This window comes from Zootermopsis nevadensis, unplaced genomic scaffold (assembly GCF_977971745.1).
Source record: "Zootermopsis nevadensis isolate Lab colony 2312 unplaced genomic scaffold, Znev_1.0 Znev_ptg000082l, whole genome shotgun sequence".
Taxonomy (NCBI): Eukaryota; Metazoa; Arthropoda; class Insecta; order Blattodea; family Termopsidae; genus Zootermopsis; species Zootermopsis nevadensis.
The window spans coordinates 616974-636043 of record NW_028259213.1 but is presented as its reverse complement, the minus strand read 5'-3'; the positions used below and the strand labels follow the sequence as shown (position 1 = coordinate 636043).

Below are 19070 nucleotides of genomic sequence, written 5' to 3'. Positions count from 1 at the left end.
TCCGGTTGAAGACGCTGTCTCGTATCTGACTGGACGCTATAGAGCCGACTGGTCATGGTGGTGGGGGGGCGCGGCATCTGGTATTTCTTCGCCATCACGTCACCCCATTTGAGTCCCTGTAGGATGAAGCACAAACGTTAGTGAAATGGACCACAATGTTGATGGCAGAGTAAAGGTACGACGAGGTAGAAGAGAGAATGCTTCGAGGTAAAAGACCCTTCAATCATAGAGGAAGTAAAAGGAATTGAATGGCAATCTTCTGCTTGGATATAAACTTTGAACCGCAGTTACATTACTTAACAATACTGCTTTTAGTGGGAAGAAACTTTGGGGACATCCAATCTTGTCTTCAAGGATCAAAGTAAATTGTTGAAAACTGTATGGCGTTTACTGAGAGGTACGTTTGAAATTCTGCTCCGACAATATATTCTAAACCTTTTACTGTGGTCTTACTGCCTATGTACTGGCGGTGTTAGGCCTATCACATAAGTTATTCTTATTTGCCTGGAAATGTAAATTATGCTGAACTTTCCAAACAACGAGATCGTCCAGAATGGTGTCAGGAGGCATGAACTGCTCTGCTGTGCCTCTGTGCTTGATTTGCATGGACAAAGCACAGTTCAGAACAGAAACATGTGTATAATCCGTCTTATTTATTATATGATATCATACATGGGATAAGAACTCACGTCAAAGAATGGATGCCACCTGATGTCCAGTGCGCCATCTTTGGCGCTATCAAGATGAGAATCTGGATTCTTGTCAACGTCTGCCACGTACTTTGACAGCCATGTCGGAATGTCTGGTTTGTCAAGTACGATTTTACTGTAAAAGACATGTCCATTGTATTTATCATTTAAAACATTCTTATTAATCATGCTATGAGAATTAGTATTTCTAATGCCTGTGACGTTTCCAGTAAACTGCTTGGTTATGTGTAATTTGCATGGAGAACTCTGAAGCAGGTCGTACAAGAGTCAAGGAAAATTGTACTTGTCAAAATTTGTTTTCATAATGTTTGTGCTTGCATTTTGTTTCCTTGCATATGATTAAAATATTATTATAACCTGCTTTCCTGGCATTGAAATAGGCAGTAATGTGTTAGCTGCATGTAACTGTTGATACGAGACTGATATTCGCAGGGAACACGTTCGTTGGGTCATCGATACTTACGTGTAGAGCGTTTGCAAGTCTCTCACGTTGCCATCAGATTCAAACGGCCCGTGGCCTGCCAACATTTCATAGGTGATGACCCCAATGCTCCACCAGTCAATGTCCTGCAACAGTTCAAATTAGTCATTTTCACTTCTTTACAAGGTCAAACATTTTCATTAGAGTCTCCAGAAAGAAGAAAACAATTGTGGAAGGAACTGCGTTGTTCATTTCTTGCCTCCAGTCCAGCTTTCCTATGTGTGACTTGTACTCTTTCTTCATTTATCTGTTTAATATAGGAAGCGGTCTGATTCCTATCAACATGGAGACTGCTGACTTTTCTTATATTTTCCTAGAATGTGGAATAAGAAACATGGAAATCATTTGGTTAAGCATTGTTTACAATTCTCAAAGTATTGCCCATGGACAGACTTGGTAAAGCCAACATAAGCATTTTTATAGTTCTTCTGCATAGAAAAAAAAACAAAGAACAAATTGAGCGCATATATGGAAGGTATCTATTACAACAATACGATGAAACTAAAATAAATTTGTCCAAAACAGATCATAAAAAGAACTGTCAAATTACATTACATTATATACAGCATGTATACAACTTTTATTTTAATAATTTCAAAGTGCTGGACATTTAATGATGCAAAAGAATAAATCCTTCCTGTGTTATCTGTAGGGGCAATAAATAATGTAACAATAGATCTGTATCTGTATTAAATGAACATCAATGAAGTGCATAAAATCACATTTCAAACCTGGGAACTCCACTGAAGCAAACCTTTCCACTCCTGTCCTTCTACACAATGATTCAACTTCAGCCACCTCCATCAAGACTTTGAGCAGTACCAACTGACAGGATCTCAGCAAGTGGAATTTCCTTGAAGTATTTGGAGCCTGTGTCACTCTGAAATAGAGTCACTGACTCGGTGTCCAGGCGACAGTAGTGACTCTTGCGCTGCAACACGAGACATTTATTCTAATTCTCTTCAACTTCATTCAGTACGTCCCATATTCAATTCAACATTCAACTCACCATGCGGTCCTTGTTGGTAAGGTGTACCTTCGATCCTCGTCCCTCGGTGTGCTTTGCTGACTGCACAATGCGCATGAGGGGAATATTGTTACTTGGCGAAGAGCTGTCAACAAACACATTACAATGCCTAGATCAGTGGCAAGAACATTGTTTCCTCTAGTACGATGATTCAAATTAAAACTGTATCTACAGCCCTAAATCTAATTGCAATTATGATTAACAAGTGTCATTTGCATTACATTTAACAGACACGAAATATCACTACTCTTACGTATCAGATGACTAGTTGTAATTAAACCGACAAATCTGTAAAAGTATATGTTACACCTACTTCCAATCACAAACGCCTACAGAGTGAACTGGAGGCACTCACCACCACCTTCAGGAAAAACGGATACAGCAACCGTCAGATTCAGAAAGCTCTCAATCCGCCTGCGAGGCTGCCACCGCCTACTGGAAAACCAGCCTCGGTTGCCTTCCTGCCCTACGTCGGGACGACCTTCAACCGCATAAGCAGGTTGCTGGCCAGGCACGACATCAAGTCTGTTGGTCTTCCGCCAAAGAAAATTCCCAGTTTTCTCCGGCCGGTAAAGGACGACCTAGGACTGAAGACGCCTGGCGTATACAGAGTTCCCTGCGAGTGCGGAAAAGTCTACATCGGCCAGACAGGCCGTTCCGTTGAGGCCAGGATCAAGGAGCACGAACGCCACATCCGGCTCGGGCAGCCCGAGAAATCTGCGGTTGCTGAACACCGCTTCAACTTGGAACACAAGATACAGCTAGAGGACACTTCTATCCTCTCCTCAAAAACCGGCTACATGGATTGGTTAATCAGGGAAGCCATCGAGATCAAACTTCATCCTGATAACTTTAACAGGGAAGATGGACTTCACCTGAGCCGGTCCTGGAAGCCTCTGATCCACACACTCCGAGGACTCCGAGAACGAGCAAGAGTGCGCCGCCAGAACCAACCGGACCACTAACTCGGCCCCTTTCAGGGCCTTTATCCATACAACAAAACTCACCTTTCTCTCTCTACTTTCTCTCCCTCTCCCACTCTCGCCCACGTGCTACCATTGGTCCACTCCCATACCTGCTCCCATTGGCTCGGGGCAGGCTACACCTTTCACTTCCCTGCCTATAAAATCCAACTCCTCACACCCTATTGGCATATTCATCGCCCTGATGACGGAGGCAGTATGACCTCTGAAACGTTGGTTAACATCGACCAGACTACACAGCGCAACAACCCAGAAGACGGAAATCTTCATACTCACCGCTGTGAGAACCTCAAGTCTTACATACTAACCCAGAATTTGAATCATAAGACCAAGGAAAACCTGTGATACAAACCCATCCTACTATACAGTGACATTTAGTAGTAGTAGCAGTATAGGATTTATAGATGCAGAACTGGCTCAAGATTGTCTCTAACAGCTGGTCTTGATAACATTCTTTTAATATAAAATCAGGTACTTGGTATTGAAAACTGATCAGAAAAATAAGCGATTATGAAGCACACGTTTTACATTGTATTCAATTAAATACAGAATACATTAAAAACACTTTTCAAATAAATTTATGAACCTTAAAAAGAAACATAATCTTCTTCCTGTATCTACTGTCTCTGCAGTAAGCCATCGATTACAATGAACCAATTCAGGCTACAATGAAACTCGTTCAAAAGCCAAACACTTCACTTCTAGGAAATCAAATGGTTTGGAACATGAACTATGAGAATGATCAGACAAGAGCATCCTACATGTTTGATTATGTGATAAAGCTCAAGTGTAAATTACCTCAAGTGGAGGTGAAGAGTCACTTGATAAAGTGACCAAAATGTCTGCAGAGCACAGGTCTTTGTTTTTACAATACTGTGAACAGCGGTAGCGCTGACACCTGTCACCACTGTACAATGACTGTCATTTACACGTACGAACAACGTGCACAATCTTACACATTCCTTTATTATTATTATTTAGTGTTCTGTCTTACGACAGGTCCATTGCTCTGCCCAAAAAGAGCTCTCCAGTTTTCCCTATTCTCGGCTTCTCGTTTTAATTCCTGGAACGTCATCTTCTTTCCTTGTTTCAGATCGTCGGTTAGCTGTATCAGTCTTCTTCCCAGTCCTCGCTTTCCTTCAACCTGGCCTTCGGTGATATCACTCAGTAACCCATTCCTTCTCATAATATGTCCCAGCCAGTTAGCTTTCCTTCGTGTAATCGCCTGCAGAATGTTTCTTTGCTCGTTGACTCTCCTCAATACTTCTTCGTTGGTCACTCGATCCGTCCACCTGATCTTCTCTATTCTTCTCCAACACCACATTTCAAAACTCTCCAGGTATTTCTGTTCCTTCTTCCTGAGTGTCCAAGTCTTCCTTTATGGCAGTCTAAGTCACACACCTTCAGAGGTCTCACAGTTGGTTCGCACACAACCTGACAAAAGAGAAATCACATACTAATTACAGTATACATACGGTACTAGAATATATTTTCACTTTGTTACAATCTCAGTAAAGGGAATCTCAGTAGTAAATATGGTGTTTAATGACTGAATTCATTAACTCTGACTCCAAGTCTTCTCATTAGCTAAGTGCGTAATCCTACAGAATTGACACACTTTCAGTTGCCTCTTGCTGTAACCAATAACAATGCACTGTGCATATTGTTTCAATTGCCAGGACCTATTCCATTTTAAGTACCACTAATAATACAACAATAAACTGATAACTAGTAGGTACTGCTGTATTACTGAACATTACATTTTGAAACTGTAAATTTCATGAAAAATATTTAATAAGTAGTAGTAGTAGTACACAGTTTTAAACAAAAATTTAATGAAAATTCAATGATATGTGTTAACTCCATTAATTGCAATAATAGTTTCGTAGTATTTTCATATAATACAAAATTAATACCATTTTATAGTGATTCAAAGTCCTATAATAACAATTGAATGAAATAAAATACAGCAAAATTCCGATTCTACACAGTATCAAAACCAGAAAACATCGTTCTCACTGTTGTGAAAACCTTTCATCTCACATGGTGGTATTTTATGTTAAACACAAAATAAAAATATTCTTTATCCTATTAAATACAAGGTATTAAAATACTGTACTACTGAACAAACTATATATCTTGAGCAGTAAGGTAACTGCAGGGTGGCTGTTGCAAATTCAAAACCTAGCAATGGTTTTCACGAAACCATCTGGGCACACGCAAGAATAGCCTAGCTCTGTGTGGCTCCGGCTCGATCCCAGCGGACAAAGAGTTGAATTGTGGCACAGGGATCGATAACATGGATTACTCACTGTAAGTTTAAACAACATTCAGTCTTTGTGGAACGCTATTTACAACAGTAGTACATGACGAGACAATTATAAACGGTTGTTGAGAGGAAGCAGTCACGACTTACATTATAGCACCAGTATGAATGATGACATCTGTCAGTATTAATTAATTTCAGATTCTGATTAGAATATTAAGCATACTCTATGTATATGTCATCAGGCACCAATTTTTGTTATGATTTACAATCATTTGTCTGGTTTAACAGACATCCAAAAATCCTATCCAATTATAAATGCTATATAATATGTTCAAAAAGTTTTGCACCTGCAAGAACCAGTTACAGGTATAGCAAATTAAAGCATATTTTTTTAAAAAATGGCTGTCCATTTCAAATATAGGAATACAGCATTTAAACCAGAGGTTATCAACCCACAGCCCCCCTGATGTGTTTTGTACAACCCATATGCATTTTTGTGATCTTCTGGTTTTTATCAGTCTGTATGATAAAACTGGTTACAACCAAGATTAAATACTTAGCCGAATACAACTGTTGACTTATTGGCTACATGAAATGCACAGCGAATTTTGTGATTGGTAATAACAGTGGCTACATCACAGTACTTGCATGATGGTGGCCCATGTAACATCATCATTTCCTTGTACTATTAACTTCCAAAGACAAAGTAAACATAGCAAATAGACACATACATCTTTTATATAGGGGCTTCACATATGAAGGCATGCCTTCAGTGCACTGCTGACATTACTTGTCCAGTTTGAAGCAAACAATCTCAAACGTCATTTTATTAAAAGATATAAAAGCACGGGAAATAGAAAAGTTATTCAGAAATATGTTTTGTGCCTTAATGTCCAAGTGCTTAAATTGTGTTGTTAATTCTGTTTCCATGGATGAAAGTACAGATGCTACAGACACTGCACAGTTAGCCATTTTTCCTTGTTGGGTTGAGGGAAATATTCAAATCATGGCAGAACTGGCTGCGTTAGTCCCCCTTAGGGACACTTCACAGACACTGCTTTGCAGAACACCTTGAAGACATGTCATGTCTGCCCTACCTACATTTCAGTTCAGTTCAAACCTTATTTCTCTATACCCCTGCTAACCTTTAATATATAACAAATCTTGTTGGCACTATGAACTCTCTCCGGGTCACAATTGAAATCGCGTGAAATGCTGCTACAATGCCAAACATCCAATACTAATTTATATTTATTTTAATAAATGTGACACAGACACACGAAGTGAGCACATGCTGTTGGAAAAATGGCGCCGATAGACTTGCTCGACGCAGGGTTGCCACAAACCTCCAATTTGTAAAAACAACGCAATATCTGTGAAGCGCAATAAAATGAGGCAAGCCTGTATATAAAAGAAACATAATAAAAAGTTTCGAGAGAAAGTAATTTAATTAATGACTGCAACTTGTATTTTAAAAAAATTCAACTCTTTGGTAATTAGAAAGATATGTAAAATGCTAAATGTAGGAAATAAAGGATAAGTTGTGTCTGTGACTACAATTCATTCCATGAGAGCGTACTTTAGGCTCTAGGATTAGCCCCATGCATTGTAGACGTATAGCACCGGCTGGAGGATTGTAGCTTCACACTGTAGTTGCTTTACATCTTGGGGAGAGAGATACCAATATCCACCGTAGATAAGACTGGGTGGCCCCAGAACCATTCTGCAAATCGTGGCGAAGAGCAATATATGAAACAAAATATCTCCACACTATTTCTTATAGTAGAATTTGTGTGCTGAACTGTCATCCTAAATCATGAGCCTTGTGGGAGAAAATCAATCTATTTATCTCCCAGGTAGAGACTGTGCTTAGAAACTTAGTGTTCATTCGTTTGTTTTCTCAAACAATAAGGATGTCTGATGCTCTATTCAGTCCCTGTGTAAAGGTATGTCAGATCACCACGTCTAAACTTGTTCAGTTTAGAGATGATGTTTGTCTGGTATGTGCTAACATACAGGTTGTATTCAAACACTTCCACTTTGTAAGGTTTCTCCTCTGTAAAAGTAAAAAGAATTTACATTTTTCTGATGTCAGACATGATGAGTGCTACACAAGTAAGAATTAAGAAGTATATTTATGCTATGGAGAATAGTATTACATTCACTGAAGTAACATTTTGAATAGAAAGTAATGTACCAGCTTGCTTTCTGAGTCTTTAAAGAAGAATCATTCATAACTTAATAAATATATCTTAGTTTGCTCACACTAATGGCCAAAAGCAAGAAACTTAAAACAATCGAAAGCAGCTCCAAGGAACTACAAATCTGTCGCAATAAATAACGTAAAGTAAATTAAGCCATTGATTTGATTGAAGATGGCTGTCTTCTGGGTTGATGCGCCATGTAGTCTGGTTGACGCGATCACCATAATGATGGAGGCAACAAGGACCTCTGAAACGTCGGAAACCTTCTACCAGACAACACGGCGCAACAACCCAGAAGACAGCCATATTCACACTCACTACCATAAAAATCACAAATCCTACATAAATTAGATCCTTTGGAATCCTGTCACGATACTCAGACTTACTATGTGGGTATCTTCTGATGACGTGACGATCTTGTCCACTGAGATCTACACTTTCTATAGTACATGCTTAGGGATCAGTCCAATATAGTCTTCTAGCTGGGTAGTCTACTGCAGGTCCAGTTGGCCACTGTTCCATTGTATCCACAAGTGAATGACGCCCAGTTCCATCCATATACGCTGAATCAATACGACCGTTCACACCAGAACATAAGCCTATGATAAATAACAGAAAAATTCTGTATTCATAGTTGGCACATATCCTGCCACTGTATAATGACTGTAGGGTGAAAGGGGACCAAGCTGAAAATCCTGAAGATAACAGACCACTAAAAAATGAACAAATAAGTTGCAGTCTTGAACAAGATATTGTGTGTTGTAGTGAAAGGGTTTTCCCAGCCTGCTAGAGTCGTTCAACTTCAGTAGTGAAGAGAAGAAATTATGTGCAAGAATGCAAGGAAACTCCAAATAGACCTGCTATAAACAAGCTGGTTGCTTAGATTGAAATGACTGGGACCATTATCAAGAAGATTTGTGTGTACACACACAAACACAAAGGCATCCAAAACACCAGAAAATATCGCACGTTGTCCATAGTCTTTCTCGACAAATTAAAACAATTATCAATATAAAGGATTTGAGGTTCTCATCATGACATATTAAGATGACTGTCTTCTGGGATGTAGCACTGTGTAGTCTGGTATATCAGTCAGCATCTACCAGACTACACGGTACTACAACCCAGAAGACAGCCATCTTCATGCTCACTGCCATGAGACTCTGAAATCCTACTTCTTTCAAGCAACATTTCCATGACCAATTTCTGAATAATCAGTTTCCTGCACGTTTTTCTTATGGCTGGTACTGGCCAGTGTACTCTTCAAAACTCAACCCATGCAATTTCTTCTTATAATACTGTTTACAGGAATAATCCGCAACACAACTCAAGATCTGAAGCCGCTATCAGCACCAATGAACAAGCTTTGGTTGGCGTAATGCAACAGTACCAAAGACAACTGCAGTTTTATAAACTGACGGTGCACGTACCAAAATTGTTTTCATTTGACTTTCCACTCTCGAGGCTGCTGTGTTCAGGAACATGAAACGTGATTATGTTTGTCACATAATTTGGTAAATATATGCAATTAGAAGTCCAGCATCTTTTGGAAACAACCTTAACAAATGGTTCAGTGTTTAGCATTTAATGAACTTATGCAACAGTAATGCTGTAAAGTCAGTCTTCAAGAATGTTATAAAGAAGCGTGAGATTCTGCTGCCTTCACTAGAGTTTCACACTTTACAGTGAATCATTAACTAATTAATCTATGTGGTAGAAATCACCGATCAAGTCAGTTTGAGGGCCCACAACGATGTCATGAGGTCGATCCAGCTCGGTGTGTACGAGTGTACGTTTCTTATCTCCAGTTAATTCAGAGACCATAATCACATCAAGTCCTGCATCTACCCAATACACACGCATGCCCACCCAGTTCAAAGCAAAGCCCCTGTGGGTCTACCAAGTTCGATGCCTGAAAATAAACATATACATTCACTTCTGAAATGGCTGATCGAGAGACGGACGGATTCAAAACATTCTATACCATTTGCAGGTAAATGAATTCCCACTGCTTGGATTGTTGAAACATATTCGAGACAAAAATTCAGAATGAGCGACACGATGAGAAATTCGGAGCCCTCTGTGCAGACAACATACTGCTCAGATTTTTCAAAACCTAAGAAAGTTGGACTTAGTTACATTTCTGTCACTATAAAATGTTGGTGTCATGTATTCAAGAAATGCCTGTTTCAATAAAATGTAGTTGTAATAAATATGCAAACTAACGTCATCAATGTGATAACCAATTAACTTGTACATGGGCATAAAAAACCAAGAACTATAAATTGGTTATGTGACTGGCTACTGGCTATCCTCCCAAGTGAGGCAAGGCCTTTCCTGTTTGCAACCACCTGCAGAATGGCTTAAGCTAACCACTCACCACATTTAGTGACCTGGTGCCAAAATATTAGATTACTTCTCAACTCCCACATCTTCATTGCGTGGTGCTTAGATTTACGAGAAACTTTAACTTCTTTAAAGTTTGTTGGGAGATGATATTTTTATAATTACCTTCATTATATTGAGATACAGTTGTGTAATATAGGGAAGGCAGAGGAAAAAGTCTCTCAAAGATATATCTTTGCAATGTAAAACAAAATTACAAGGCTGTCAATTTCGGAATTCTAACCCTGGAGAAACTTCAGAAAATAATGAAAACCTACAGTCGGGATAGCTTCTGGATTCAAGTCCCAATAAAGATGGTTTCTGTAGCTCGTGAACTAAACCCAATAGAAGAATGGTACCATGACAAAAGTCTGCGTTTCGATAAGATTACAGACACCAAAACCACCTCCAACAACAATAATAAAATAAACAAAAGTAAAAACAACAATGTCTGTAGGCATAGCAGCAATAGCCATAACAATGACCACTTGGACCATTGTTGCTGAAAAATGTGAGACATGGATGAGCATGCTACAGCGTACCATTCAAATTTCAGGCTACAAAGTTTCACATCTGTTTAAATTTCATGTAAGTTTCAGAAAAGTATCAGATCCTTAAAACACTTGCTAATCGCCTACCACAATGATCAAGTCATCTCGCTGCACTCTCCGCGACTGGGGTTTGATTCGATGTTGAGGACAAATCATAGAAATAAGACCTCCTGTTCATCTTGCCGTGGTGGTCAGACCAGATTGTAGTTGGCTTTGTTAGATCCCATAATATATCCACTGACTCCACTTTTTGACCACGGTCATTAAATGATTTGCTAAGGGCATAGATTAGAGAGTTTTCACCAGGTTTGTACGTATTCAAGTCTCTTAGATCCATTTCACCAGCAACAATGAAGTGGGCAGGTTTTCCTGGAAAGCGCAAACATTAAACATGAATTTGACGTAAGATGTGTCAGTCTTCATTTGCCTACATTTGGAAAGAATGAAAAATTACATGTACGTATACATCAGAATTACCTGCAGAAAATCAAAATCTTTTTTACATGTACATATCCTCCTCTGGTAGAGTTAGAAACCAAGTTTTACACCCATACAGAACTACAAGTAAAATGTTAGTTTCACATATTTTAGTTAACTTGTATTTAGATAGGATGGAAAAGAAGATTTTTTAATAAAGTTATATCTGATGAATAAAAATAAAAGTGGATAAGTTAAGACAGCACAGAGGCTGTCATCAGCAATCTATTAGACAAATCATGATGCCCCTCAGCCCTAAATATTTCTGCGTTTGTCTCGACAGAAATGAGGTCTTGAAGACCTGATATTGAACTAAATGTTACCTCTCGCAAAACAAGTCCTGTTCCTCGATGTTCCTTCCCCTACGAAACCTGGAGCGCAGTGGCAAGAAAAGTTTCCTCCCTTCTTTTCTACACAGCTCTGTGAACAGGTTCCAAAATAACATGGTGGTAGAATGCAGTCTTCTTCATCAGAACCATCTCCAGAGTCATTAGATCCATCACAGCGGAATTTGCTGCTAACGCACACTTGAATTGATCAGTACCACAGTGGCCAGACTGTCGACCTGCAAACAAACGACCATGTAGCTTGCAAAGATTCTACACAAATTCGTATGTGATCCTTACTAAGTGTAGCAGGCACATAAACAGAAATGACGAAAATTTCTTCAAACTTATGTCTCCCTGCCCCCTATAAAAAGAGAATAAATAAAACAGACAAAAGATAAAGGAAGAAACAATACAATTCGGTTCAAAATACGTACAATACCTTTAAATACTTATGTGATAAAGCTTTCTCCATCAAGAAATACAAATATAAGTTTGTATGATGTAAAACTTTCATGGCAACTAAGTATAATGAATTCTTCTCAGGCTACCGGCCATGTCAGGTCCCCAGGGTACTGAACTCCATACCCTCTGGATTAGGATGAGTGCTACACAAGTAAGAATTAAGAAGTATATTTATGCTATGGAGAATAGTATTACATTCACTGAAGTAACATTCTGAATAGAAAGTAATGTACCAGCTTGCTTTCTGAGTCTTTAAAGAAGAATCATTCATATATCTTAGTTTGCTCACACTTATGTTTTTGAACTCTATAGATGTAAAACGACAAATCCAGAGCGAAATGTGCAGATTAGTTTCACACTAATGGCCAAAAGCAAGAAACTTAAAAAACAATCGAAAGCAGCTCCAAGGAACTACAGATCTGTCGCAATAAACAACGTAAAGTAAGATATTGTAGATGCGTCATATTGTGATTTATTTAAATAGTATTAAAAATATATTAAAATTAGCCGTCAATCACAATATAAAATAATTAAAAGATTAAAATATCATTTTACGTTCCTTATCGAGTACTCGATTTACATGTGGAACATATACGACATGTTTCGACTATATATAGCCATCATCAGGTGTTATGTTATAAATCAGTAAATCATTAAAAATCAGTAAAAATCAGTAATTCAGTTGAACAGTTCATAACTTAACACCTGATGATGGCTATATATAGTCGAAACATGTCGTATATGTTCCACATGTAAATCGAGTACTCGATAAGGAACGTAAAATGATATTTTAATCTTTTAATAATTTTATATTGTGATTGACGGCTAATTTTAATATATTTTTAATACTATTTAACGTAAAGTAAATTAAGCCATTGATTTGATTGAAGATGGCTGTCTTCTGGGTTGATGCGCCATGTAGTCTGGTTGACGCGATCACCATAATGATGGAGGCAACAAGGACCTCTGAAACGTCGGAAACCTTCTACCAGACAACACGGCACAACAACCCAGAAGACAGCCATATTCACACTCACTACCATAAAAATCACAAATCCTACATAAATTAGATCCTTTGGAATCCTGTCACGATACTCAAGACTTACTATGTGGGAATCTTCTGATGACGTGACGATCTCGTCCACCGAGATCTACACTTTCTATAGTACATGCTTAGGGATCGGTCCAATATAGTCTTCTAGCTGGGTAGTCTACTGCAGGTCCAGTTGGCCACTGTTCCATTGTATCCACAAGTGAATGACGCCCAGTTCCATCCATATACGCTGAATCAATACGACCATTCACACCGGAACATAAGCCTATGAGAAATAACAGAAAAATTCTGTATTCATAGTTGGCACATATCCTGCCACTGTATAATGACTGTAGGGTGAAACGGGACCAAGCTGAAAATCCTGAAGATAACAGACCACTAAAAAATGAACAAATAAGTTGCAGTCTTGAACAAGATATTGTGTGTTGTAGTGAAAGGGTTTTCCCAGCCTGCTAGAGTCGTTCAACTTCAGTAGTGAAGAGAAAAATGCATGGAAACTCCAAATAGACCTGCTATAAACAAGCTGGTTGCTTAGATTGAAACGACTGGGACCATTATCAAGAAGATTTGTGTGTGTACACACAAACACAAAGGCATCCAAAACACCAGAAAATATTGCACGTTGTTCATAGTCTTTCTCGACAAATTAAGACAATTATCAATATAAAGGATTTGAGGTTCTCATCATGACATATTAAGATGACTGTCTTCTGGGATGTAGCACTGTGTAGTCTGGTATATCAGTCAGCATCTACCAGACTACACGGTACAACCCAGAAGACAGCCATCTTCATGCTCACTGCCATGAGACTCTGAAATCCTACTTTTTTCAATCAACATTTCCATGACCAATTTCTGAATAATCAGTTTCCTGCACGTTTTTCTTATGGCTGGTACTGGCCAGTGTACTCTTCAAAACTCAACCCATATGCAATTTCTTCTTATAATACTGTTTACAGGAATAATCCGCAACACAACTCAAGATCTGAAGCCGCTATCAGCACCAATGAACAAGCTTCGGTTGGCGTAATGCAACAGTACCAAAGACAACTGCAGTTTTATAAACTGACGGTGCACGTACCAAAATTGTTTTCATTTGACTTGCACTCTCGAGGCTGCTGTGTTCAGGAACATGAAACGTGATTATGTTTGTCACATAATTTGGTAAATATATGCAATTAGAAGTCCAGCATCTTTTGGAAACAACCTTAACAAATGGTTCAGTGTTTAGCATTTAATGAACTTATGCAACAGTGATGCTGTAAAGTCAGTCTTCAAGAATGTTATAAAGAAGCGTGAGATTCTGTTGCCTTCACTAGAGTTTCACACTTTACAGTGAATCATTAACTAATTAATCTATGTGGTAGAAATCACCGATCAAGTCAGTTTGAGGGCCCACAACGATGTCATGAGGTCGATCCAGCTCGGTGTGTACGAGTGTACGTTTCTTATCTCCAGTTAATTCAGAGACCATAATCACATCAAGTCCTGCATCTACCCAATACACACGCATGCCCACCCAGTTCAAAGCAAAGCCCCTGTGGGTCTACCAAGTTCGATGCCTGAAAATAAACATATACATTCACTTCTGAAATGGCTGATCGAGAGACGGACGGATTCAAAACATTCTATACCATTTGCAGGTAAATGAATTCCCACTGCTTGGATTGTTGAAACATATTCGAGACAAAAATTCAGAATGAGCGACACGATGAGAAATTCGGAGCCCTCTGTGCAGACAACATACTGCTCAGATTTTTCAAAACCTAAGAAAGTTGGACTTAGTTACATTTCTGTCACTATAAAATGTTGGTGTCATGTATTCAAGAAATGCCTGTTTCAATAAAATGTAGTTGTAATAAATATGCAAACTAACGTCATTAATGTGATAACCAATTAACTTGTACACAGGCATAAAAAACCAAGAACGATAAATTAGTTATGTGACTGGCTACAGGCTATCCTCCCAAGTGAGGCAAGGCCTTTCCTGTTTGCAACCACCTGCAGAATGGCTTAAGCTAACCACTCACCACATTTAGTGACCTGGTGCCAAAATATTAGATTACTTCTCAACTCCCACATCTTCATTGCATGGTGCTTAGATTTACGAGAAACTTTAACTTCTTTAAAGTTTGTTGGGAGATGATATTTTTATAATTACCTTCATTATATTGAGATACAGTTGTGTAATATAGGGAAGGCAGAGGAAAAAGTCTCTCAAAGATATATCTTTGCAATGTAAAACAAAATTACAAGGCTGTCAATTTCGGAATTCTAACCCTGGAGAAACTTCAGAAAATAATGAAAACCTACAGTCGGGATAGCTTCTGGATTCAAGTCCCAAATAAAGATGGTTTCTGTAGCTCGTGAACTAAACGAAATAGAAGAATGGTACCATGACAAAAGTCTGCGTTTCGATAAGATTACAGACACCAAAACCACCTCCAACAACAATAATAAAATAAACAAAAGTAAAAACAACAATGTCTGTAGGCATAGCAGCAATAGCCATAACAATGACCACTTGGACCATTGTTGCTGAAAAATGTGAGACATGGATGAGCATGCTACAGCGTACCATTCAAATTTCAGGCTACAAAGTTTCACATCTGTTTAAATTTCATGTAAGTTTCAGAAAAGTATCAGATCCTTAAAACACTTGCTAATCGCCTACCACAATGATCAAGTCATCTCGCTGCACTCTCCGCGACTGGGGTTTGATTCGATGTTGAGGACAAATCATAGAAATAAGACCTCCTGATCATCTTGCCGTGGTGGTCAGACCAGAATGTAGTTTGGCTTTGTTAGATCCCATAATATATCCACTGACTCCACTTTTTGACCACGGTCATTAAATGATTTGCTAAGGGCATGGATTAGAGAGTTTTCACCAGGTTTGTACGTATTCAAGTCTCTTAGATCCATTTCAGCAGCAACAATGAAGTGGGCAGGTTTTCCTGGAAAGCGCAAACATTAAACATGAATTTGATGTAAGATGTGTCAGTCTTCATTTGCCTACATTTGGAAAGAATGAAAAATTACATGTACGTATACATCAGAATTACCTGCAGAAAATCAAAATCTTTTTACATGTACATATCCTCCTCTGGTAGACTTAGAAACCAAGTTTTACACCCATACAGAACTACAAGTAAAATGTTAGTTTCACATATTTTAGTTAACTTGTATTTAGATAGGATGGAAAAGAAGATTTTTTAATAAAGTTATATCTGATGAATAAAAATAAAAGTGGATAAGTTAAGACAGCACAGAGGCTGTCATCAGCAATCAATTAGACAAATCATGATGCCCCTCAGCCCTAAAATATTTCTGCGTTTGTCTCGACAGAAATGAGGTCTTGAAGACCTGATATTGAACTAAATGTTACCTCTCGCAAAACAAGTCCTGTTTCTCGATGTTCCTTCCCCTACGAAACCTGGAGCCCAGTGGCAAGAAAAGTTTCCTCCCTTCTTTTCTACACAGCTCTCTGAACAGGTTCCAAAATAACATGGTGGTAGAATGCAGTCTTCTTCATCAGAACCACCTCCAGAGTCATTAGATCCATCACAGCGGAATTTGCTGCTAACGCAGTTCTTGTCAGCACACTTGAACTGATCAGTACCACAGTGGCCATACTGTCGACCTGCAAACAAATGACCATGTAGCTTGCAAAGATTCTACACAGATTCGTATGTGATCCTTACTAAGTGTAGCAGGCACATAAACAGAAATGACGAAAATTTCTTCAAACTTATGTCTCCCTGCTCCCTATAAAAAGAGAATAAATAAAACAGACAAAAGATAAAGGAAAAAACAATATAATTCGGTTCAAAATACGTACAATACCTTTAAATACTTATGTGATAAAGCTTTCTCCATCAAGAAATACAAATATAAGTTTGTATGATGTAAAACTTTCATGGCAACTAAGTATAATGAATTCTTCTCAGGCTACCGGCCATGTCAGGTCCCCAGGGTACTGAACTCCATACCCTCTGGATTAGGATGAGTGCTACACAAGTAAGAATTAAGAAGTATATTTATGCTATGGAGAATAGTATTACATTCACTGAAGTAACATTCTGAATAGAAAGTAATGTACCAGCTTGCTTTCTGAGTCTTTAAAGAAGAATCATTCATATATCTTAGTTTGCTCACACTTATGTTTTTGAACTCTATAGATGTAAAACGACAAATCCAGAGCGAAATGTGCAGATTAGTTTCACACTAATGGCCAAAAGCAAGAAACTTAAAAAACAACCGAAAGCAGCTCCAAGGAACTACAGATCTGTCGCAATAAACAACGTAAAGTAAGATATTGTAGATGCGTCATATTGTGATTTATTTAAATAGTATTAAAAATATATTAAAATTAGCCGTCAATCACAATATAAAATAATTAAAAGATTAAAATATCATTTTACGTTCCTTATCGAGTACTCGATTTACATGTGGAATATATACGACATGTTTCGACTATATATAGCCATCATCAGGTGTTATGTTATAAATCAGTAATTCATTAAAAATCAGTAAAAATCAGTAATTCAGTTGAAAAGTTTATAACATAACACCTGATGATGGCTATATATAGTTGAAACATGTCGTAAATGTTCCACATGTAAATCGAGTACTCGATAAGGAACGTAAAATGATATTTTAATCTTTTAATTATTTTATATTGTGATTGACGGCTAATTTTAATATATTTTTAATACTATTTAACGTAAAGTAAATTAAGCCATTAATTTGATTGAAGATGGCTGTCTTCTGGGTTCACGCGCCATGTAGCCTGGTTGACGCGATCACCATAATGATGGAGGCAACAAGGACCTCTGAAACGTCGGAAACCTTCTACCAGACAACACGGCGCAACAACCCAGAAGACAGCCATATTCACACTCGCTACCATAAAAATCACAAATCCTACATAAATTAGATCCTTTGGAATCCTGTCACGATACTCAAGACTTACTATGTGGGAATCTTCTGATGACGTGACGATCTTGTCCACCGAGATCTACACTTTCTATAGTACATGCTTAGGGATCGGTCCAATATAGTCTTCTAGCTGGGTAGTCTACTGCAGGTCCAGTTGGCCACTGTTCCATTGTATCCACAAGTGAATGACGCCCAGTTCCATCCATATACGCTGAATCAATACGACCGTTCACACCGGAACATAAGCCTATGAGAAATAACAGAAAAATTCTGTATTCATAGTTGGCACATATCCTGCCACTGTAAGCTGAAAATCCTGAAGACAACAGACCACTAAAAAATGAACAAATAAAGTTGCAGTCTTGAACAAGATATTGTGTGTTGTAGTGAAAGGGTTTTCCCAGCCTGCTAGAGTCGTTCAACTTCAGTAGTGAAGAGAAAAATGCAAGGAAACTCCAAATAGACCTGCTATAAACAAGCTGGTTGCTTAGATTGAAACGCCTGGGACCATTATCAAGAAGATTTGTGTGTGTACACACAAACACAAAGGCATCCAAAACACCAGAAAATATTGCACGTTGTTCATAGTCTTTCTCGACAAATTAAGACAATTATCAATATAAAGGATTTGAGGTTCTCATCATGACATATTAAGATGACTGTCTTCTGGGATGTAGCACTGTGTAGTCTGGTACATCAGTCAGCATCTACCAGACTACACGGTACTACAACCCAGAAGACAGCCATCTTCATGCTCACTGCCATGAGACTCTGAAATCCTACTTTTTTCAATCAACATTTCCATGACCAATTTCTGAATAATCAGTTTCCTGCACGTTTTTCTTATGGCTGGTACTGGCCAGTGTACTCTTCAAAACTCAACCCATGCAATTTCTTCTTATAATACTGTTTACAGGAATAATCCGCAACACAACTCAAGATCTGAAGCTGCTATCGGCACCGATGAACAAGCTTCGGTTGGCGTAATGCAACAGTACCAAAGACAACTGCAGTTTTATAAACTGACGGTGCACGTACCAAAATTGTTTTCATTTGACTTTCACTCTCGAGGCTGCTGTGTTCAGGAACATGAAACGTGATTATGTTTGTCACATAATTTGGTAAATATATGCAATTAGAAGTCCAGCATCTTTTGGAAACAACCTGAACAGATGGTTCAGTGTTTAGCATTTAATG

At 38.4% G+C, this 19070-nt stretch overlaps 1 protein-coding gene and 1 long non-coding RNA gene across 23 annotated transcripts in view; one reads left to right on the top strand and one right to left on the bottom strand.

The window, feature by feature from the left end:
• Nucleotides 1–790: 790 nt before the first annotated feature.
• The window catches only part of LOC147870962 (low-density lipoprotein receptor-related protein 8-like), a 39188-nt gene continuing 20908 nt past the window's right edge, over nucleotides 791–19070 (bottom strand). For 7 of the 22 annotated variants that reach the window (XM_087341622.1, XM_087341624.1, XM_087341610.1 and 4 more), the window contains 6 exons: nucleotides 17908–18120; nucleotides 16321–16575; nucleotides 15607–15889; nucleotides 12985–13197; nucleotides 8061–11652; nucleotides 3710–4635 (listed from right to left, as the gene is read on the bottom strand). The gene's annotated coding sequence lies outside the window, so the exon portion shown is untranslated. Of the gene's footprint in view, nucleotides 826–1173; nucleotides 1278–1922; nucleotides 2123–2200; nucleotides 2304–2573; nucleotides 4636–7049; nucleotides 7194–8060; nucleotides 11653–12984; nucleotides 13198–15606; nucleotides 15890–16320; nucleotides 16576–17907; nucleotides 18121–19070 lie in introns of those variants that run through there. The other 15 variants (XR_015532999.1, XR_015532998.1, XR_015533000.1 and 12 more) reach the window with 12 other exon arrangements.
• On the top strand, nucleotides 10562–14152 carry LOC147870965 (uncharacterized). Its single transcript, XR_015533009.1, has 3 exons — nucleotides 10562–10647; nucleotides 12191–12319; nucleotides 13892–14152. It is a non-coding gene; the product is annotated as an uncharacterized LOC147870965 (long non-coding RNA).